The sequence below is a fragment of the Hippoglossus stenolepis genome, chromosome 5 (assembly GCF_022539355.2).
Source record: "Hippoglossus stenolepis isolate QCI-W04-F060 chromosome 5, HSTE1.2, whole genome shotgun sequence".
In the NCBI taxonomy this organism is placed as follows: domain Eukaryota; kingdom Metazoa; phylum Chordata; class Actinopteri; order Pleuronectiformes; family Pleuronectidae; genus Hippoglossus; species Hippoglossus stenolepis.
In genome coordinates, this window is record NC_061487.1 from 7298504 (window position 1) to 7321730 (window position 23227).

General features: G+C 40.8%; 1 protein-coding gene across 1 annotated transcript in view; it reads right to left on the reverse strand.

The window, feature by feature from the left end:
* lingo1a (leucine rich repeat and Ig domain containing 1a) overlaps positions 1-23227 on the reverse strand; it is a 137741-nt gene that overhangs the window by 48544 nt on the left and 65970 nt on the right. Inside the window, exon 3 of the mRNA XM_035156983.2 lies at positions 6895-6987. The gene's annotated coding sequence lies outside the window, so the exon portion shown is untranslated. The remainder of the gene's footprint in view (positions 1-6894; positions 6988-23227) is intronic.

Genomic DNA, 23227 nt, shown 5'->3' on the forward strand with positions numbered 1-23227 from the left:
CTTAGGCTTGAGCACTTACTTTCCGACTGCGGGACGGATACTATTCACTTCAGCTCCCTGCTGCCTCCACTAATTCAAAAAAAAAAAAAAAGTGTGTCCATGAATTGTTGAGAACTGCTAGAAAATATTAATAAATAATGTGCAAGAGCAGCAAATATCATCTTACAGCCTTACTTAGCAACGTCTAGCTTTTACCAGGGTGTATATGGCCAGCAAGAGTATTCATAAATGTAAAAAAGGCAACTATAAAAATGATTATCCATCCAATTTTTATTTTTATTTTTATTTTTATTATCCTTTTGAGAGTAGTGGGGGGGAGCTGGATTCATGCAGCTGCATTGGGCGAGAGGAATTTCACACAAAGAATCCAACCTAACTCGGATTCAAACCAGGAGCCTTCTTGCTGTGGCAACAGTGATAACCACCGCACTACTGCCTAAATATATTATTATTATGACAACACATTTTTCTGTAATAAAATAAAATAAGAAAGTACTTGATGTCCTTCAGGGTGGGCCCCTCAGTCTATGCTCATCACATCGTGTTCAGGGTGAAGTGAACACACATGCATGTCTTACATGTTAGAGCTGTCCAGCATCATGGCTACTGTCATGGAAAGAAAAGTAGATACAGTATGTTGCACTTTCCAAAGACATGTGAAAGAAGGATTTTTAATTGTTGAATCCAAAGAAAAGCCAGTGCCAGTGTGTCATAAGGCCAATCTAGAGCGTCACCACAGCTGTAAACATGCACATTAACTAGATGAGCTGCGACGACAGATGTGCTTGCATGAAGTTAACACAGCCCAGCAGAGTTCGAGTGCCCAACAAGCCACTTCCTCCAGACTGCTTTCTGACACTGTCGCGAGGGGGAGTTTTGTGTTGAGCACGGTAATAGCTAAGAAGCTGACACCTCATTCAGAAGGAGGGTTTGTGGAGGAGAGCCCTGTTGCCACTGCTGATCTGCTCGCACTGGGAAAAGGCAAATTGTGCATTGTGTGCAAACACTGTGCATTGACTGTGCAGGAGCAAAACCCTGCTATGGCATCTGCCGGTGAGTTTGCAAAACTTCAGGAATTCAGGACAAAGAAAAGTAAACTGAAGGAATTGAACTTTTTTTTTTTTTTTTTTGGGGGGCATTTTTGCCTTTATTAGTGAAGCAGAGACAGGAATGAGAAGAGGTAAATGGTCCAGCTGGCCAGGGGATATTCCTGCTGCACCCTAACCATTCAGCTGTCGGGTTGCCCTGAATGTATTTGTTAAAGCATTTATTGTGGAACCAGTTGATGTGGCTGAGCACCTACAAGACAAAATCATCGAGCTGCAAAGCAATGACAAGCTCAAAGGTCGGCACAACAACTTCCTTCTGCCGGAGCTCTACAGACTATACAGAGAGGTTTTCTTATTCTGTGGATGCATGCACTGTCTGCTGGGGACAAAGCTACTCTTTAGTTCTTTTCAAAACTGACTCTTGCAAAGATTTTAACTCTGCTTAAGACTGACTGACCCTAACCTGGAATACCTGCACCAAGTAACACCTTGCTAAGGAGAAGCAGTTCCATCCATTGAATTAGAAAGGTCAGTGTGATATACAGTGGAAATAGTGATCACCCGTTTGAATGGAACAAAAAGCTTGGGACAGAACCGTTTCTATACAAATGCTGTTTAAAAAATTCGGTTATGGTGATCAGGTAATACGCTTACGGTGTTCGTTTGGGTCTTTTCATTCATGTCTGGACTGCTAAAAAGTAATTTTTGACAGTTTTTAAAGGCTCTGTCAGCAATTTAAATCTCCTCTGTGTGTCTCCAAACTAATCGAGCAGAATCAAGCCAAACCGAGCACCCCACCATCTCCCCCGGCTCTCCATACATTATCTAAGTTTACAAATTATGTTGTTTCTACCCAGTCTGAGTTTACACATGAGTCCGATGACACTGTTTGCATATGTGTGTGTGTGTGTGTCGGTGGGTCTGCACGCACGAGAGAAGACGATTTTGAAGATTTTACTCATTAAGAAAAGTATCGATCATGGTGATCAGTGTTGATATTATGGAGTCACTTCAAACAAATTGGCATTTAAACTTTTGCGAATCAGAGACTGTATCTGTTTGTCTGTGTGTGTGTCTGAGAGAGAGAGAGAGAGAGAAGTGAGCGGCGGGGCTGCACGCACCTTTCCTTCAAGTTCTGGGACTATCCTAAAGAAGTTACGCATTCTTTTATAGTAATCAACTGCCTATAGTGATCATCAGGGGTTTTTCCACCCCTGATGAAGCTGTTGCTCCTCTCAGTCAATACACTTTAAAACATCCTGCTCAATTAAATGACCAAAGGTCATATTTGAGTTCTAGAAAATCTGAATCCTGTTCCGCACATTTTTTCTAACATACAACTCTTAAAAGAGTTCGCTCTCTTGTAGTGGTTTGCTCGTGTCATATCGGTCTGTATAAAGCAATGGGATGAATTCTGTTATTGTAACCTTCTTTGCCAGGTTTTTTTCAGAGGATAACTATCGCTATACAACGGCAATTTCACAGGAGCATGAAGATAGGATTTTCAGGAGAGCAAACAGGCTGTAGCGAATACAACCATTTAACCTCTTCAACCTGTGTACCCTGGCGAGGCAAATGGCAATTACATAAATGTTTGGGCACACACACACACACACACACACACACACACACACACACACACACTAAAATACCCACACACAGAGTCAAGCGAACTGTGGGAAGGCTGGAGACAATATACTGCATATTGCAGTCAGTCTGGTGGCCGCATTGTGTCAGCAGAATCTCATTATTTCCATGCAGCTTCTGAGGCAATTATCGGTTGGGGAAATACTAGCTCTCTATTGGGTGGCTTTATTTGTTCCAGGGTTATGCCCATTTCTCAATGTGTGGCTCAGAGCGACATGCCAGTCCCCTTGCGGTGTGTGCGTGTCACTGAATGGGTTCGGATGCGTTCCGACTGTTGTTTGCGGCTTCCACTGGTGAAAAGCCGATGTGGAATTGGCTGCTGGGAATTTAAGTCACTTTGGTGTCAAATGTCAAAGAGGACTCTGCTTTTCTTCTGGTAATTACAGAGAGCTGAACTAAACCGCACTGAGCAGAGCTTAGCCAGAGACAATACAGGGAGCTTCCTATTGACCCCCACCCCCCTCCACCAAGTTTCTGATGTATTCGTTTCCTCTCCATTCAGAGCACCCAATGCAGTCCAATGTCAGAGGAGAAGATCATTTTGCCCGGCAGTGCTCACTTATGAGGATGCGAATATCACTGAAAACTTAATTGTGGACCGAGCCCATCTAGTTTTCTTCATAGAATAAGATGTAGCTTCTTGCATCAACAGCAGGAGTGAGTAGGCTGGTTTAATTGTGAGTCGGACTGAGATGTGGTAGCTTCCAGGTTGAATTTGTTAGTACAAGTTGATGTGATCAGTGGAATTTCAGTGTGTGTGCTGTGTCCTCGTGTTGGTTATTGATTGTTTCCTCCCTATGGGTCCTGCCAAGAAAAAAAGATGCACTTCTTTCGTGTCTCTGATTGCTGCAGAAAATAAGCCCAGGAAGTCTAAAAAGATGAACTATGGACTGCACGAATTGAGTGAATGATGCTTTACTCATGTGGAGTAATTGGGATCAGGATCTCTCTCTCTTCCTTTGGACAATAGAGAAACAATGCAAACATAAACAAGGGCACATGCTTCCATGATGTTGTTTTACTTTGGTTTCAAAATGTGGTGTCTTAGACTATACTGTAGAGTACAAGGTTTTTACAGGAATGAAAGGGTCTAACACACCAACCTGATATACTAATGTATTGTTTCAATGCTGTCCCACTATGTGGCTTATTTGGGTTTAAGGTCAAATTACTTGAAACTCTTCTCCTGAGTCTTTTCTACAGCCCCACAACAAATGGATGTATTTTATCACCATTCTCACACAGTACATCACTGAAGTGTGATGAAAACATAGGTCATGGAAGTGACCTTGAGGAACCCACAGAGAAACATGCTGTGAAACGCACCTGGTACATGTTTAAGAACACAAAAAGCACTTTGCATCACAAATACATTAAACGTTGTACTTGGTGGTCGTTTTTCATGATTGCTGATGCATGGCACAGTGATTCTGACACTGACAGCAGGATTTTTCTCATGAGGACTGTTGGGGCGTTCACCGTTCACCTGAACTAGAAGCTCGGGCAGCACATGTCGTCAAAACTAAAAGCCTTTCAGCACATGTTAAGTGATTCTTGCTTTGAGAGGAGCTATCAATAACATAGTACGCTACTTCCCCCTCACCAGGAGACCCCTGTGGTGCTAAATTACATTTGAAAAATTATGTTTGACACTGAATGATGATTGAAGGTTAATTACATGCCAAGGCTGAGGAGGGGAAGACATGTAGCTATTCAACCATGTCCGCTCTAAGGCTCGCACCTGTGATACTTAAGGCCCAGTGTCAATGCTTAAATCTAGATAAACCCGTCAGGGATTCTCTCTTAGGAGCCTTTGTGCTGGCAAATCAGTCGACATTTGATAAGAGCAGAAATGAATAACGGAACGCATGATGGATATGTTGTACTGAAGAGATTACATGTAACAAAGAAGAACTCAAAGTTATATTACTGTGTAATTTATAGTGTGTCACAATTCAGTCAGTGCTGTCAAGGATATTATACATGATTATTTTTCTCTCAATATGAAATACAACAATCATACACTTCAACAGGAGATTATGCTGCACCCAAGATCACATTTCAATAGATGGGATGACAATTTATCCCACGTAACTTCATTTTAAATTCCACTCATAACCCCAGTGTCCTCAATGATATAAAAAGTAATCACAATGTTTTTTCGAAATGTGTACAAAATGAATCTCATCCATAACGTTTCCATATGAGGTAGTACTGTTGAAACCAAATTATACTTCAGGTCTTCACGAAACATCAGCATCACACTTTCAATGAATTACTCAATCAGATATTGGACCAATGGGATAACTTGCTGTGCAATGTGTCAGAAACGGTTTAAGTTAACATTTGAGTTAAATGTCAGTGTTTTGCACTTTGTAATTTTTTAATATGTTTAACCAGACCAATCAGACCAATAAACAATTAGTCTGAGATTGTATCAACTAGACACTGAATCTGTGTTATATGGGAACAAAGAAAGTCTACATGACACACACGCACACACACACACACACACACACAAATCCGCTGCCTAACCCTGAACCACTCATCCTAACATAGCCAGCCCTGCACTCTAATGTTATGCTATTCAATCTTTTTAATTGTATTCAAATTATTCCTCTCCTGTAACCAATCTCCTAAAACACAAAATACCATAATCACTTTTCCTTAATGGGTTTTCTCACTCTGCTTCCTAGTTTCAAACATGTACACACTCTACTCACTAGAGTCCTGACTCCGCACTTATCTGCTGGTGTAAATATTCCCTTTCTTTTCTCTCATAAGCAGGAAACAAATATTTACAAACATAAATTAATTTAATTTGGCCAATGTGGGAAAGATCATGGACTAATAGCTTTCAATTTTAGAGGTTTTGACCTTTAATTACACTGCCTAATCTGAACAATTAGTATAAAACTAAAACAGAGTGGCAACATTTATCTTCCTGGCATGGTCGGGCAAATGACAGCACCAAAAGAGATAATATATGTGAGTAGATGGTATTTCAGTTTAGTCACTGTATTTGATCTGATCAGTAGTTTAATTTAAAAGTCAAGAGGGACAAAAGTTATGGCGGCGCCCTCGATATCACTTGTGCTTCACTCTATTTAAGAGCGCCAAACAAGACCAGGGTTTGTAGTTGATGGCTGAAGTCAAAGAACGACACAGCCTTGGCAGGAATCTCAGAATGAATGGTGAGGCAGGCCACCACAAGTATCCTACTGATACTAAAGCCAATAAACACTTGCTGCTCCCAGCTGGAGAAGAGCCAATGCCACAGGGAAGCAGCAGGATTAAAAGGTCTCCTGAGCGATTCATAGGGCAAGGTGGGTTCAGCAAAGTGTGTACAATGACACATGCTGTGTGGCCTTACAGCAGTGCTATCTATTGTTTTTCCTCTAAAAATACAATTATTATTGCTATGTGATTATATTCCTTCACCAAAATACAGGGAAAATCACCCTTTCATAGAGTTTTACATCGCCCGAAAGACACTGGATTCTGTTGTCAAACTGGCAAACCTGACCAAAAGGCATCTTGTTGTGCTGCTTCTTCCTATCAAAGGCCAAATTAATAGTGTTTGTAAATGTTACACACAATGTAAGTTTAACAAACAGTTGAAATGTAAGAATATTACTATTAAAAGCGTTCACATTCTCCCATTTAGGATACCTTAGTGCTTACTGTTGAGGAGGTTTATATTGGGGGCCAAACGATCAGCAGAGGTCTCCTCCACCACAAAATTGGTGTCAAAATCAGTTGTCTGGCTCAACTTGGGAAACATGTATGGATGAATCAATCACAACCTGTTCAACACAGCATGTGGTGGGAGGTATGGTAGTGTTCACAATACCATACCTCCCACCACAACAGGGAATTGATCACCAGCTACATTAGAATATCCAAGTGGTACAAGACTGCCCATTTCACAACCTATTGGCAGAATCAGGAAAAGGGAATCAGAAAAAGCTTAACTATTATAAGCAGATTAATCACAACAGCTCAACAACCCGAAATACAAGTAGAAGAAGAGAAGAATTCCAGCGCCAAGACCAGGAAGAGGATGTACCATTGATTGAGGAAAAACCAATACCATGTTTAAATGGTACAATTCGTCAGGCACTGTCGGAAGCAACATACCCAGGTCAATGAAATAGGCAGAGGAAAGGCTGAGAAAAATCAAAGCGATCACACTTACCAGGTTGTTTCAACAAGTGCAGGGTTAGATGATGTTCAGAGGTCAAGTCAGATGTGCAGGCATCACCACAAGATCAGGATGCAAAGTGGACAGCTGAAACACCAGTGACACAAGCAGAAAACATGCTTCAGTTGAAGGACATCTTTGGGAATCCATGCAGAAGGTGGCCCACCCACCTACAGCCTTGGGGGAAAACACGTACAGGGTATGGGAATAACATGATGTGTAAGTATCAAAAAGTTGGAGGAGTTGTTTTTTTTATTGGTGTAGTCAATATTCCAGACATTTTTTTGCAGAAATGTTACTAAATAAGTTTAACTCTTGTACTGTCAGCACTTTTTGGCAAAATGTCTTCTGTGTTTCTCTTTGTAAATAGTAGGGATCAAGGCACACGTTGTGTCTAAGTTGGTGTCTGATTGTTACCGTTGTTACAAGTCATTTCCCATCTGTTTCTCTCTTCTAACCCTAACCCCTGGTTGTCGAACTACTTGTTCCTTAATGGTCATAAAGACCTGTAAGGATGAAACCGCAATGGTAGCCTGAAAAAAACAATTCATAAAATGTAGTTGCTGTTTACTGAAACTGTATTTGTTTGGGATTAAATACAAATATTTGGATCAAATACAAAGCTTCATGCCAAGTGCTTGATGAAGAAATCCAAAGTACACCACTTTTAACATTCATCTCAGTCTTGTGCTTTTGCTCGATTTCCGGCCCCTAACTAAGTGGATTCCTTATTGTTTATTTAGGCTGGATAATTATGTGCCATTTGAAACATGAATGTCATTGAATGGGGATGATGGGGGACTCTTGGTCGTCTGGATGCATTTGCTGCCTAATCGACATTGTTTATAATTCAAATTGCTTTTGAATAGTTCCAGATTGCAATTTTTCAAAAGCAGCACTTTGTGTGTTTTTTTTCCCTCTCTTCCGCTGTGAGCATCATGAAGGTTTAAACTCTCCTTAGTTATGAAACTTGTTGACCGATTCATAAATATTGGTACCATCTATTTCATTAAAATTATTGAGTGAGTTTGTTGTTAGGGACTGCTACGCCAGAATCAAAAGAAGACCTTGTGCTTTTATTTGTGACTGTGTGAATTGCTTAATATTAAAACCTCCCTTCAAGTGTCGTGACACATCAAAATGGCATTGAAACAGGGGACGTGAGAGATACGGAGTGCACTTTTCAATTCGAGGTAGTTTGTTATTCCAGTGTACACATTATATGCAGCAGGACTTCAACAAAGTGGAACTATTAATAGAATGGAGAAGTGGAATTATTAACATTGAGAGTGATACCCGAGCATCAAAAGTGCTTTATTGAACTAGTAATTCAATTAACTGGCCATTATGCATGCCAGTTTGAATTTAGTTGAATTTTGAACATCAAGCTGTCCCATTCTGTAATGCAGATTACAAACAAATGTGTCTCCTGAAGCCTTTCACAGATGTGCCAATCTCAAAACAACTCTGAACTAAATGACCACTTCCCAGAGATCAGAGCACATTCAGTTTTTTAAAACTAGCCTTTGCGCTACAGGACGGTCTAAAGGTGACCCCGGCAGTGACATTTTGCACGGCCCCTTGAGTCCTACTTAGCACTTCACTTTTTAAGCTATAGGCACAATGTTGTGGCATGAAAGCGTTTCAGGGAAAAAAAGGCGACTTAATTGCTATTGTAAGGAACCCATTTTGAAGTCTCAAGGGTTCTAATGTAATTCCCATGATAGTGGCATTATCTGACATGCCTTTCAACCTCCCACAGTGATATGCTCAGAGCTGCGAGTAATCATGGGTAGAGGAAAAGATTAGAAGCTGTGCTCAGAGGGCTTTGGTGTGCAATTACCTTGATGCCTCTCTTTTACAAATGATTAATTGCCCTTCACTCTTTTTCAGTGATCCAATTTCCAGATCATTAAAGCACCTTTGGCTTGATCTTTGTTGTGGCACACATCATCTACAGCAACCTCCCTCCCACCCACTGACCTGCACCTCCAGCATCGAGAAACCATCCCTCACGTTCGGCAAAAACAACACCCAACAAATCGCCTCTCAATAGGGAGTAAATGACTGTTTCACAATCAATGCTATTTCCCTCAGATGCGACACATTAGTTACTGCCACTTGGTACCACCGCAAGTTATTTGTCAGACAACTAGTTCACGTATGCTGTTGGTGAGGCTGTGTTACTAGATTGGTTTCCCAGTGAACAGGAGCCAAGAGACTGAAGGCTGACTTCAACATTAAAGTGGCCATGATGAAGAATCTAACAGTACACTGCTATTAAACACTCCTGGACCTCACACGGAACATAAATCTTTGCCATGCAGGTGCTTTAGATGATGTCTACTTGATAAGAGTGCTGGAGGACCACCGTGCCTTCTCACACTGCAGACCACACAGGCAGTGTGGGAATGGCTGTGTAGCTTTCCACTGGCTGTGGGTCTAATGAATTGCTCCTGTGATCTGAGTCTAGCATCATCAGTAGCATTCTCATTGTTGGTTGTCCTCATCAAACTCACTGAAGCTAATACCAGGACACCTAGTCTCACTGAACCAATGGGCTGCTCACTGTGATGTGCTGCGCTTCACTGCCAGCAGACACAATTGGTAGTATCAATTAATGTCTGCTTACTGTCTTACCCCGGCACTGGCACGCTTCACCGATCTCCAGGGTGGGAAAGAACTACTATTTAAACCAAAAGAATTATAACAAGAATTATTACAATTTAGTTTATTTCCGGCAAATATGTTTTAGTGCTGATATGTTTTCCCTTGGCGTGCGCCTCTTGTTATGATTGAATTTTGTATAAAGAAAGTTTAAAAGAGCATTAAACCCAAACATCTTTTGTTATTTTCCGTCAGAGATTTGTTTGCCACCGAGGATGAAAAAGCAATTTCTCGACTTCTCCGTTTCTCTGTAATGCTTTTACTCTTGACCTTGAGGAGGAAATACCTCTGTGATCATTGTCTCTTTCCCAACCTGTCTACCTCGGCTGGAGAAAATGGGCTCCTGCTCCGAGAGACAATAAGCAAAGCTTGCTGAGCTTAATACTGGCTGTTATTTATTCGTCTTTCTCTGTGTGTGTGCAAGTGAGTGAGACATAGAGAGAGATGGATTTGGTTTTTCACACCGTGCATCATATGTGGCAAAAGTGTCTGTCATCAGCTTTGATCATCATGCAGGAAAAAAAGTAAAATAATGAATTCACCCAGGGCTGATAGAACTGAAACATTCAACACTTTACAAAAAATGTCATGAGATCCACATTTTTAAATCATTTCGAGTGCATGAGCAGAATATATTAGTTCATGATATAACCTATTATGATGTACGGGTTGATTTATGGGCCGGCTTTGATGAAATGAATGCTTTGAAAAGTCTGCCTCATTTAGCCGAATATTGTGTGACCCACATCCTTAATGTTCGTACCCAGAATTTGACTATTCACTGAAATATTACAGGCAAAACAATGTTCAACACGTGTTCTGGCAAAGGTATTTAATGAGGGCGCGGGTGTAATTGGCTAAAGTTTGTGAGACGTGCTGCAACTAGAGTCGGCGCAGAGAGGCAATATAAAACGAGCAATACCCATTTGTAACATGGCAGGGCTGTGAGCCTGTAGTTGTGTAGTTTTAAATTTTACAACTAATTTGAATGAGCCCAACAAAAAAACTCCAATACAGATGCCACTTGAAGTGCAACAGGTTTGAATGTGTCTTCCCAGAGATAGTGAGGCAAACTATCATTTTTGCCAAATGCAACAAGGTCACACCAGATACATGGTAATAGTGTTTTTTTCTGTTTGTATACTGGTGATTTTTTTAGGTGTGGGTTGCATTAATCAGGTGAGGTAAATAGGAATACTTTGCTCGGTGTAATAAAAAAAACGATGCAGTTAGTGGTGAACAGGTGGGTACTGATGGAACTAGGCTCCTTCTCTTCCTTCCTCTTCAGCTAAAAGCCTGAGACAAACAACAAATCATGAGTGCGCAGCAGCTTCCTGTGTCTCCCAGGCCACATCCCTCTCTGATAGAAAAGGTTCATTCAGTGAAACGACTAGCAACTGGTAAATAGAGTGAACATAGAAGACGAATGGCACGAGGATTTCTGGTCCCAGGGCTTTCCCTGAGATAGAAGTAGGGGCCCTGTGCCTTTAAGAAAAGGATTGTGATGTGAGTGATGTCTTCAGAGAGTAAAATGGTCTTATCCACAGGGTACGATCATGGACGCAATTGACATCGCAAGCACGGACTGTATGGTGACCTAGAAAATAGATAGATCAACCCGTGACCAAAACATAATAAGCTAAATCAAATTGACAGCCGCCCATGTGTCCATCAATAGCCATGTCCAGTGAAAGTGGCCTCGACCTTGAACAAGACACTAAAATCCCTCTTTCCCAATTACTGTAAATCAAGCCTGATAAGAGCATCAACCACATGTCAAAGACAAAATGAACATAATGAAAACCATGTGTCAAGACAGGTTTATCAAGACGTCTCAGGGGGTGGGCTCGTATCGACATTACTGTCATACAGTGTCCACTCAGAGTACATGCACACTTTCTGAAATTTAATGTCATTGATTGAACACGTCTTCCCTAAACTAAAGCCCTGCAGTGTGAAGAGCAGAAATGTGTACGTCTAAAACCTATTCTATTGTACTTATTATCACCAACGTGTTAATCTAAAGTGGCAAATGAATGAATCAGTGTTATGAGAAAAAGTCTTCGTAGTGACTGAGGAGTGTTTTGTGTAACCATATCACGACTTCTACTCTTTGTTGTGGTTTATCATCTGAAGTACTGCGGCCCTGAGCGCTGAACACACTGCAACGCAAGAAAACACAAAACACAAGCAAATGAAAAAAAACATTGTTGTTTCTCCAGTTTAAATCGTGAATCACATTCGACTTACTACCACCACTTACCAAGAGGAGTGTACGCTATCAATTTCATGGATAAATAAGAAGAATATTGTGGAAATGGTCATTAATGGTGAATATAAAAGTGCTGGTAAAAGAAAACATAAACAATGAACCACTTATATAAATGCTCGGATCGTATTTAATGTATCCAGATATTTTAAGATATCTCTAGACCTTGAATGTCTAAAACTAATTTAAAGGAACCCTTTGGAAACATGGCTGTAAATTCACACTATTTCTAGATCTATTTTTTCCCAATTTAAGTTTGTTTTATCAAATTTTATCGTAACCCCTGAAATGTACATTTGATTCCTTCCATTGACTTTCTAACTCTTTGTTTGTAGGTGGACTGCATCCGCCGATGTACTCCATCCACTGCCAGCCATGTCCCGTCCAATAAAAGCTAACCTTGGATGATGCTCGGCCGTGTAATCTTTAGTCATGCAGTGGGTGATGACCTTCATGAGAGGTCATCACGAGGCAGACGCTTTGCAATAATCTTAAAAGCAGAATGTCATCACAAGAATACGCATGTCATCAGACTGAATCATCACAGGAGGAAGTTGCTGTTAACTTGATCCAACAGCTCAAACTCATATATTTGATTGATCCTTAAGCTTTGACATTGCAATGCAAAAGACAAATTATGTAATATTTAAACTCACAGACACATTATATATTGTTTTGGATTTGTTTTACTTAGAGCACACTGCTTTCCTACAGTCAGTGCTTCTGAGAAAGACCCTGATGGAGGACTTTTGAATTTAGGAGGAACATTAAAACATAAATCATGAAAAAATAAAAATGATGCGTTTGCGTTTCTTCTGTCGCAGCGTGTGAATGAGTTTGTTGACATTCACACAGATAATACCTCAAATCCCAGTTATGCTCCTAATTGGGACGAGCTTTTGTGTATCTGCGTATTCCATTTGCAAACACCCCTGTATACATCAATTCACAGCCTGTTTCCACGGCAACACCTCATGGTAATTACAGTGTTTGAACACACAACGGGACAGACTGTATATACCTTTACTTTGAGGACTTAGTCTGCCTCTACACTCTACTGGATTGCGATGAGTCATTGTCTGCAGGGCACTCATACAACTCTTGTTTGTCAATAGCAAACAAAAGACTAACCAAGAAAATATAGATTTGTTTTCGTCACTCGTGAAGCATGTTCTTTCTGTGCATTACATCCCTGGGTGGTAGCTTTCAGACATGTGCCTTTCTTTGTGTTGTATTGGTCTTTCATTTGTGTGCATTCTGTGAGACAACGGTAGCAGAGTACTTATGTACCACAAAGCTGTACCCAGTAAATCCCTTTACATGATAGAAATATGGCCCCTGCATCCTTTGGAAAGCTGACCTTGGATTCTTGTTTCGCGCTTAGCAGCGGGGATTAGAGGAAATCTTCCACAAACACACATTTTGCTTCAAGAGATCTGGGCCTATTTTGCCTCAGCTTTATTTCAAAAACGCAAAACAAGGCTACTTTTGAAATGAACTCTGTGGATATTGACAGAAAGGGAAAATACTGTGCGAGGGGCTGATTTTTCTCTTATCATTTTTCTTTTTCGTGTGTCAAAAGTAGGTCGAGCTGAAAGGCAAAGAAACTTACTGATATTTAGTTCTGAGAAGAAAAGACTTTCCAAAAGTCAAGTTAAACTCTTGGGCAACATTGACCTTCCCATACATTAATGAACCTTCTTTTTTACTTTAGCGTTTTAACTCTCTGTAGTGATCTGGGTGCCTATTTGTGCTAAAAATGACTGAGCCCCAGAAGTGCACTGGAGAACCGAATGTCATTGGCTGGATCTTCTGAGAACACAGCAAGAGATCCTACGCAGGGTTCAGTGAAGAAGACCGATGTTCACACCAAACCAATACCTCAGTTTGGTGCCGGTGCTGGTATGGCAGTTCCATGTCGGACCATGTATTCTATTGGATGGAGAACTGTTGGAGCGTCTCATATTCACTTAAGCTCACTTTACACTGCGTACGAATGTAGAACTTCTTTGATTGCCTCCTCGCACATTGGAGAGCTCGTTGAACAGCTTATCGGAATGTAATGGAACTCATCTTCCACTCATAATGCTGCTCTGCTGCTCGAGGGCCAGTCGTCGATTATACGGGGACACACCTGGAATTAAATGTACAACTGCAAGTTTGTTGACTGGCTGTTAAATATTCTACGACCCAAGGGAGGAGACAAGGATGGTGAAATCCCCATAAAAGAGACCGTATGCATTCATTTCAAGTTTACGTGATGCTGAGATCTGTAGGTGGAATAAACACTGGTCACCTTGGCAGATTTAATACCTCACATGAGGTCATGGATGAGACATTGTAATTTTTAACTCAGGGGATGTGCTCACATATCTTGTACGAGACATCTGTGAAGTCAACATATTGTATATCTGTATATCAGTGCACCAGAGTACAAGTTAGGAGACGAAAGGAGCAACGTTTATACATTTTATTAGGAACACCAGTGCACCTGCTTATTCATGCAATTATTCGATCTGTCAATGCATAAAATCCTGCAGATCCAGTTCAGGAGCTTCAGTTAAATATCCACATTAAACATCAGTATGGAGATTAAAATGTGATCTCAGTAAGTTTGACTGTGGCACGATTGTCACTGCCAGATGGGTTTGTTTTAAAGTATTCTTGAAACTCAGATTTTCATGCACAATGGCAGAATTATTTGAAAAAAATCTAAAGATCATCCAGTCATATTAGGGCCAATTAAAGAGGAAGAAAAGTGTGAGAATTTGAAAAATGATGTCCTAATTTTACGAGAATAAAGTCGGGATTTTGTAAGAATCAAAAATCCATACGATTTATACTACTTTGTTCTCAATTACAACTTTATCCTCATTATTTTACATTATTCTAAAAATCGCAACACATTTTCTGTCTGTAACATGACCCTATCACTCTGTCACACAGTGAGCATCAGTCCTGTGGGTGGAAATATCTGGTTGATGAAGAGAGGTCAGATGAGAATGGCCGGACAGGTTAGAGCTGACTTCCACTGTGACACACTTTACTACTGTGGTGGCAGAACAACATCAGAATGCACAATACATTGATCCTTTAGCTCGGGGGTGGGGGAACCGTTTTTTCTATCAAGGGCCATTTTAATTTTCACAACATTCAAGGGCCTGACTAAATTATTGTTTATTGCTAACACATAAATCACACCAACTTTTTACATTGGTTGCACCTAACTTTTTCATTTGGGTGCAGCTACAAATTTTCACAGCGCCATTTGTCACCGTAATAGTCCCGGAAAATATTCGTTAGAATATATGTTACCAGCTCAGTAAACATTATGTAATGGTTCGGTTTTACATGAACTTTTAGGTTTGAATTGTATTAGGTTAGTCTTCCAGCATCTCACGTAGGATTGTGTGTTTGTTTTTGTGTGTGTGTGTGTGTGTGTGTGTGTGTGTGTGTGTTTACATGTCTTGTGAACTCAAACAAACACAAAGTAAACTTCCGCACTGTTCAGGTCCTAATAACTTGTGTTGGTGTTTATAGTCAAAGTTTAAAGTGATCGCAGTGTGGAGGGAGGACACAACCTAACCTCTCATTCGCGTGAATGAGTTTTCCTCTATCATCTCTGCTTCACTTTGTTTCTCCCAGGCTGTGTTCGGAAAGTCAAAATAATCTCCTTTCCTAACCACTATTCCTTGACCCAGATGGAATACCTCCTGGGGTCAGGGAAAGATGAGAAGTAGAAGCTGTAAGGAGTTAGGAAAGGAGAACCACAGTGCGGAGACAATCCGACTCTATTTACACTTTACACTTTTTTAAATAAAACTTGATTTTAAAAGAAGATACGTACAAAATGTACGGTACTCTGTGCTGTAGGCCGTGCACTGACAGTTGTCAGTTGATGTTTCCTGTTTAAAACAGAATGACCTGTGTCCTGAGAAAAGATGTTTTCAGTTTATACAGAGGAAACATGTAATCATCACTTATTCACTGAAATAAACAACAAAACAGATTTAATTGAAAATAAAACAAACAGGAATATAATAATGTGAGGAATATACGTGGAGAAAAAACAAATATTGTGTCCATTCCACAGTCAGGAGATTGAGATATATTTTATATTTGTATTTAGTTGTGATGATGATGTTGTGAACTGTAAGTTCATTCTGTTTGTTGTTTATTGTGACTCCTGACTGGACAGAATTCAGACGATCATGTGAGGATTTTAGTTCTGGATCGTGTCACAGGAATAAAACTGTTCTGTTTTTTATATTTACGTGGGTGTGTCCAGGTGCAATTACAACGTTGTTTGGCTTCACATGTTGCTGCTGCAAAGAATTGTGGGACAGCATTTCCTCCTTTTCCTTTCATAAAGGATGGGCGACGTTTCCTATGCTAAAGGAGATAAGTGAGGCATTGAAGCTCCTTGTCTCACCCTTAAGAGAATTTCAACAGCTCTTATTATGGCGGCCCCTGAAATACTTCTGGGTCATTTCACTCAGTTAGGAAGGTTCTCACCTGTCCTCTGGTGACATTTGGGAAAAGTCACGGCCACGAGATACTAAGGATGAGAGATGAAACCTTTCACCTAATCACATGACATAGCCTCTATAACGGGCTTTAGTTTAATACGTACTGAGATGGAAACGTCTGCAATTAATAATTAATTAGAACATAGGGCCATATTCTCGTACGCGAGTGCATTATACAAAGCGCAATTAAATGTCCAGTTCTTACTCTGCCGTTTTTTTATGTTGGTGACAGGATGCGCCTTGCGAATCTGGAAACAGGGAGATATTTAGATGTAGCCTACTGCGTGGGGGGGATAATCAATCAAAGTTTTATACGTCTATTTTCCCCTGTAAGTAAGTTTATCCTCAGATTCCCAAATGTCAGCAGATGGGGCTCCGTAGATTCCGAAGCAAAATGGACTGTTCGAATGCAGCCCCTGTTGTGAGTGAGTGGGGGTGGGGCTGTGTGTGAGTGTAAACTCGGCCTCACTCCCAGAGGAGAGGGGGTGAGGAAGAGACCAGTTCAATGTTAGAGGTGCAGATGCACACCGGTGTGGAATATGTTAGTCACGCTCTGATCTTTGGTCACGTGCGTAAGTTTATTTAAATCTATGAAATGCCTCGAGGGCCGGACCAAACAATCTGGCGGGTCGTGTACGGTTCCCCGCCCCTGCTTTAACTAATACACTCTGGGCCCCTCGTTGAATGCCACAGCCTCTCTGAGTATTGCTGTCTACCATTTCAAGACCAGAATTGAACATCCTCTCCCAGCAGTTTACTGCCATACCCATGTCAACATGGACCAGAATCCACCATGTTTCGGACTCAAATACCTGATGCTGTTCTGGGAGCAAAGAGAGACGACACTCAGTATAGGTGCGGTCTTCCTAATAGTGAACATCCTCATGGTCATTTAATAACAGACACGAACTAGACTTTGCAACTAGACAGCTCCAATGACCACTGAGAATAGCCATAACCTTCGGCTTCAAGCAATAAAATAGATGTAACGACATTTTCATTTGAAAGTCATAACATCACATTTATCTCCATTGCAGTTCTCAGCTGCAAAGTCTTTGTAAAACACAAAGTAGTAACCTGCAGCTAAAGACTTATTAAATATTATCTCAAGATTAATTTCTAAAATGAACACATACTCGCCACACTTTCTGCGAAACTTCGTAGGAGACGAAAATCCACTGCACAAAAATATTCTGCTATATAAGGACGAGGATGTGCGGGTGTCCTCAGGCATTGTATTGATTCTGCTGGATGGGTGGGAAGCCAGAGAGATGCTATGTTAATGCCGCTACAGATAGTCACGTCTTGAATGAAGAAAATAGCATCTGTATGAAATGTGAGTAAATACCTCTGGTGCGTTCAAATGTCAAAAGAACGTGTTTATTTGTCTTTTTTCCCTGTTCAGTCTTTTAAAACTCCAGATGTGCGTTTGCTGCTGCTAACCTTCACACACTTCCTCTGAACTTCTGCGGAGCTTATGATGTTTTTCCCGTTTCTCTCTGTGCTGTTTTGGAGCAGCGGCGATGCAACTTCAGGGTGATTTATGAAGCTGCAGTTCGTGGGGCTGTCGAGTCGAACTGTGCTATGCTGGTGTTTCTAATATTTTTATCACCCCATTTATATAAATGAGCGCAGAGGGTAAAGTATTGTCTTGACCGTTGTGAAGGTAGGATTCACTGAAGATTTATTGCGTGGGACTGCGTTCGTTTTTTTTAAGCCAGGTGACTCTAATAAACCCGGGAACAGAGTGTGCGAGCAAGTTAAGAGAGTAAAAAAAAAAAGCAAGAGCTCAGTGAGAGCGCAACATGAAAGTTTGTGTTTCCTGGCCGTATTATGTTGTGGTCTATGAGTAAGTGTTACTAAAGTCGACTGTAGCTACAAGGGAAATGCAGTTCCTTGACATGATGCCAAAGAACAGAAATACACCACCAACAGCAAAACAAGACGTTGGATTACAAGGCAGATTCATGTATTTCAACGTGTGTATTTATGTTCTTGAGGTGTTTTTTTTTCTTTATTGTTCAGATTTAAGAAATGCACATTTGTGGCACAGAGAAAACTATTTTAGATCAGATCAAAACACAAGAACACATCTACCTCTGTCTGTTTGTTTCCATATCACAGTGTGTCGAAATCCAGTGTGTAAGAAGATCTTGAGAGCGTTCTTCAAATGTTTGTCCAGGCAAACATGTCTTGTCGAGTATTTTGTTCCGAGAGCCCACGCCGAGTTTGCATGTTTTCTCCAAAAAACACCAATTAAGATTTTATCGTATTTGATTTGATTTTAGGACTGATGGTGTAAAGATGTCCTTTGACAACGCCAGAATATGATTATCTACTTTTGACAACTTGTATTGAGAAAAATAAAGGATCCAACTCCAGGGAAATCGTCTCTAATTGGACAGAGAATCATGCGCTGCCCTAAAGCAGGAGAAACCAATTATGTGGCAGGTACCGAAAATAAACAGGCTGCTTCACTCAGCTCTTCCTTTGAGGAGAGATTCATGAATTCCAGATCAGGCAAATACAGTCGGGGCATCTAATGATGTCGACGGATATATCTGGAGATTGACAGGGCAACATGTTTGAAATTCAACCACCGCGATGAAAAGCAAGGAGGGGCTGAGGCGAATTTTCCCCAACACGGTGTGGACATGAGCTTTCCTTTAAGAAATTCCCACCCAGATTTCCTGTTGTGAAGTCAGGAATATTGTCTCATCTGTAAACAGAAGAAAATAAAAAGCACAGCCGTTAAACCGAGCAGCGTTTCAATGCATCTCAGGACGTCTCACTTTACATTCCCGTCCCGTCCCGACGACATGGATGCAGGTTTGCGTGGGAGAGGACGTTCGCAACTCAAAAGGTCAAGTCAAGGGGGTTATGTATGCGAGGTGGAGTGCAAGCCACTGAACAAGAACATTTCTCATTAGAGCTCACTGAGAGGTGTCCCGTCATTGCTCTTATGCAAATGATGAATAATTTTCTGATGCTGTACAACGACAGTCGTCCTGTGCAGGAGAATATGTGATCTGCACTCTTAAGGCACAGTGCAGCGGCTCTCGACATGTTTCACATGGGTGTAGAAGAAACGAGTAACGCGTGCTGAGCTAAGCAGCCATACATTGATATACTATTGTATGTATGTATATTATTTATTTGTTTTTTTGTCATTTTGCTGGTTGATTCATTATAATCATTGTTATACAAACTGCATGCCTTGTTTGAGTGAATGTGTCCATGTTAAAAATTAAGAGGATTATGGTAATCTGCAAATGAAGTGTTCTGTGAGTTGGAGAAGTGTGAATCTGTGAGGGTACAAGGTGTTTCTAGTTATTTCAGTGACACTGAATCCTTATTGTAAAGAGGAGAGCAAGGCTTCTGAAGTGTCACTGACACAGCACAGAACAGTTTGGTGAGATACGGAACGAGGAACCCTCAAACAGTGATAACAGAACTTATCACAATGTGTGAGGTGAAGTGGCTGCACGCGTGTTTTGTTTAAAAATCACTTTGAACTCCATTTTTAGTCAAATTATTAAATGTATTCATTCTATTGGTTGATTGTATTCTACATTTGGGGATGCCAAATGCTATGCACATAAAATATAAAATTGTAGATGACAGGACAAACACTGGAATTAATGCATATTTAGTTTTACACCCTTATAGGTCAAATCATTCTATCTGTTCGTTCTATTTGATTGTATTCTACATTTGGGGCTGAAGAAAACACAACACTCTGGATGACAGCACTGACATCTGATATCCAGGCTATGTGTAAATACAATCATGATATATACAAACTAAAGATGTCTGTATGTGTATACAGGAAAATAGAGCGATTCATGTGTGGACTACATTCTGTCAGATTTACCTGAGTCAACAGTTGAAATATTATTAAATTACTCAGGGAAGATATGTGGGTGTGTACATATATTTATTTCCAGCTATGACTGGGACACCACATCAAAAATGCCCTATTCAAGCCGAGGCCCGGTAAGCACGGCTGTTTTCCCTGCTGGCACCTCACGACAGCGCTGAAAATACAATGAAAAAGCCCCACTAACTCGCCCGTATGTCTCATACATCTTCAGTCATGCGGAAGGCCGTCCGTCAGTTTTACTGCACATCGGCTTCCTCTCAACGGCGCGTCGATGACTGATGGCCCTAAGTGCAACTAGATAACTACGGCGTGGATGATAAAAATGTGAAAACACACATCCGAGACAGGAAATTGGCCGTTTTGGAGCAATTGATACGGACGAGCTGCAGCGATTTCACTTCCTGTGACGCTCCTGCCTTGAAAGGCAGAGATGTGTGGTCGTCCATGGGGAGACAGCCGCAGCTCGCTGGACGTGTTACGACGCTACACTAACCTAAACAATCTCAATTTCGTCTCTTGAACTTTTTCATCTTTCTCATATTTTTACAGAGTGAAACCTAAGATAATAACGTCACGGGAAGAAAAAAAAGTTTCTTCTAATTCCCGGCCATCAGCAGCGAGTTTCATGAAATAAAGAGGTGTCATAAAACAATAGCCTGGTAAAAGTAAAGTAATGAGTTGAAGTGAATACCTATGAAATGGTTCGCCGGGGCTTAATGGTGAGTAGAATATCAAAAGAGAGAGTCGGGCCTAAGAAGCTACCAGGGGACACAGCTAAGTGTTGATTATCAGAGAATATCCTGATTATATCTGAAGAAACTATATCTCAGGTCTTTCTTTTTTCTCTTTTTCCTTTTATGCACCAAACGGAGCATTGATTGATGACAATGGTAAAACGGTAAATGGTCTGTTTTTATATAGAGCTTCTCTAGTCTTGATGACCACTCAAAGCACTTTACAGTACAGTGATGACACAGCTGCTCTTTCAGGGTTATGTGCACATTATAGAGTTCAGCAGTTTAAACCTATTATTTTTTTTTTATGGAGCGCAATCAAGAAATCACATATCATCTCTGTATTATCGGACTAAATAATGGAAATCATACCGTTTGTGCACAAATGGGCTCTGATGGGTCGTGTCTCCAACAGATATTTTTATCCCTGGCGTAAAAAAAACCTTTGATCACATGATAAAATTCCAATCTCCCGTAGTCACAGCCAGCGCAGACACTCTGTATACAAGTGGGTGTAAAAATCACTTGAGTGCTGATTAATAATTCATCTGTGTGCTGTCACAAAGTGCTCGTGGTCCACTGCTTATCAGACTGCATTACCTCTGACACCGTGGGGATTGCAATGCTGGAGATGATTTAGTTTTGACCAGCCATAAATAACATTTGCTGCTGCTGATTAAGCGAGGCAACTTAAAAGGCGAAAAGGGATGACGATTTGTGACACTACAACACCCACGGTTAAAATAAATGAATTTATTTCATGTTTAGCACATAATTCACTTAGTTTTTTTTCAGTCACAGGAAAGGTCAAGTTTGGAGGAAAGGGCTCACTCAGGTATATTGACTTATATGTATATTATCTCTCTGTTAACACCTATTAGAGTGGGAGAGCATCACTGTCTGGTCAAACAAAATCAACCCATACATTGCTGTACTTCCTTGGCAAGTATCAAAAGGGCTAAAGTTGAACATATCAGATAAATATATTGACCAACGATGTCTGATATTTTCTTACTGAATACATCTGCAATTAGAAGGGCTGACCTCTGCGCGTACCTCTGCTAAGGCTAATGCCGCCGCTTGAGCTACTGTTCAGCTATCGTCCATAAAGTTACCGTCCAGGGAGAGAGTCAGACCTCCTGGTTTCTGCTGCAGTTGTGGATGTACCCAAAATTGGCACGCAATGCCGTTCTCTCTCACACAGCAACTTGTCTTTCACTCTTTTGTCTTTGTTCCTGTAACTCAGACTTGGTCGCATGTGAGAGTGACGTTCGTGTGCATGCATGCCGCCCGATAAGATATATACTATTGTACCATTAATACATTTTGCTGATGGTTTTAGCCATAACCTCTCTGTACTGCTTCTATCTCACTATGTAATCACCCAGTGATGCTACTGCTACAACTTGACATGATACTGATTTGGCCGATTTTACGTTAGTGTTACTTAACAATTTCTTCATATTATTACGACTAATATTAAATTAAAGGATTATCAAATAAACTGGCCCTAGAAAGTTTTCTTGGAAGAAAACAAAGGCGGTTTACACTCCACCACCAAACTGTATGTCCTGGAGGTATAAAATACATGTCAAGTGTACTTCCTGCTGCGTACAACATTGGAAAGCTGAGTATTGGTACTGCAGGTAATATTTAAAGTTGTTTTCATACATCTTCACTTGCCTGAATGTTTCTTTTTCCTTGTCTTTTTTGGCACATTGCAGCTAATGTTGGCATCCTGTGATCCTGTGGTGCCACCAATGCTGGGACTACGTGTCATGACACTCAAGTGCAGAAATGTACGTAAGTAAAGTGCATCACTGTGTGCGACATAAACAAATAACAGTCCTGCACTTAGTGAACACAAAACTGCCTACGCCTGAAAAACCTTGCATTTGAACATAAGCCTGGCAGAAGTTGCATTTCCCACCACACCATATTTGGAAGACATAGCAATGCTTATATATACACAGGTACTGTATGTATTTCTAGGGCAAAACAGTTGTTGATTTGAATGAGCCCAACCCAACCTGAGGAAACTAAAGTTCCTGCATTTTCCGAGGGAAGCTTTGTCTGACGTGGTGCGGTGACGTTGATTGACACCATGAGATATGGAGATCAGACACACGTCAGTGTTTGAAGTGTGTGTCCAGACTGCTGTGAGATGAGTCTGCTTTGTCAAGCCTTTGTTTATAGCACCCTCACATATGAGATGGTGTCATGTTGTTTTCTGCATAATTATCTT